The 1,436-nt window shown below is 37.7% G+C and overlaps 1 pseudogene; it reads right to left on the bottom strand.

Moving 5' to 3' along the window:
- Nucleotides 1-771: 771 nt before the first annotated feature.
- LOC145249157 (U2 spliceosomal RNA) lies at nucleotides 772-928 on the bottom strand (annotated as a pseudogene).
- Nucleotides 929-1,436: the final 508 nt, after the last annotated feature.

Genomic DNA, 1,436 nt, shown 5'->3' with positions numbered 1-1,436 from the left:
TAATGTATAAATCGTAAACTTTTTCAGACATTTCCGGGACCGACTTCTTATCTCCCATCCTACTGTTAAAAATATACATTAAATAAAGTAATGTCCAAAACGTAAATGGTTGCAGCCATTTCCGGAACCGACTTCATATTTCCCACTCCAATGTTAAAATATACATTAAATAAAGTAATGTGTAATGCGTAAACGGTTTCACCAATTTTCGAGACTGATTGAATATCCCCCACCCCACTGTTAAAAATATACATGAAATAAAGTAATGTTTAAATCGTAAACGGTTTGAGTAATTTCCAGGACTGACTTGATATCCCATAACCCACTGCTTAAAATATACTTGAAATAAAGTAATGTTTAAATCATAAACTGTTTCAGCAGCTTTTCGAAAGTAATACATAAAAACATCAACACGGTTAGAGATTAGACAACCATTGCTTCAACATGAATTTCTGAGTGTAGTATCAGTTTTAGCATTCCAGTGACTTAAATCCTCCCTTTTTTGGTCTTGGTTAATGGAGGAGAAATCCTTCATTACTGATACAATTTTTATTTTTGTTATTGACCAGGGTGCCCCTTTTGGGGAGCTGGTTTCCCCCCAAACTTTTAACCAACCTCATGTCCAATTCCGCCCTTGTGGGGAGGCAAGTAAACAAAAAAAAATAATAATCAGAACGGACATTTTTCAGGGCATTTTATAATTAATCAAAAGTGACATTTCCAGGGCATTTTGTAATTAAATCAGAAATAACTTTTTCCAATGCCTCCCCATGGGACAGATTTAGACACCAGGGTCGTTTTTTAACGTGGAGAAAAATTGTCTTAGTCGTAAAGAATTCCTTTTTCACTGAGAGAGAAGAAATTGAAATGTAGCACCTAAAGAACAGATACTACACTTTGATCTTAGCCAAAAGGTCAAGAAAGACAAATCATTTTTATTAGCTTAGCCTCAACAGCGATACCATTTTTTTTTATAATGTTTATTTGGAATAATCCATTTCCAGGACACTTCACTGGCAATTCTCACTCCCCCTATATCCAGCCACATCTTACACACCTCCCAATATATCTGGAGTCCCATGCGATCGTGTCTTTTGCAGTATTCTCTCTGGGCCAGTCCACCACAACCTGCTGCAAGGTGCGCAATTAACTCTGAGGTCTTACTACAAATCTGGCATTCTGCAACAACTTCCTCTCCTAGAACCACTTTTTTTAACAATCGTGCCTGCTCTTGTGCTGCACAAACAAAAAGCTTCAGTACTCTTAGCCAGACACCCAGCTCTAAGCCATTGCCATGATCTTTCATCAGCCACTTCTGCTATATCCTGGAAGAACCTTCCATGCATTTTCTTCATAGTCAGTTCCTTTGCCCTTTCTCTATCCATACGTTTCACATAATCAGCCTTGGTCTCACATACCTCCACTTCATTGGCATC

Source organism: Euprymna scolopes, chromosome 27 (assembly GCF_053919585.1).
Source record: "Euprymna scolopes isolate OS-2025 chromosome 27, ASM5391958v1, whole genome shotgun sequence".
Classification (NCBI taxonomy): domain Eukaryota; kingdom Metazoa; phylum Mollusca; class Cephalopoda; order Sepiida; family Sepiolidae; genus Euprymna; species Euprymna scolopes.
The sequence above is the reverse complement of the archived record's forward strand: the minus strand, read 5'-3'. Positions and strand labels throughout refer to the sequence as shown.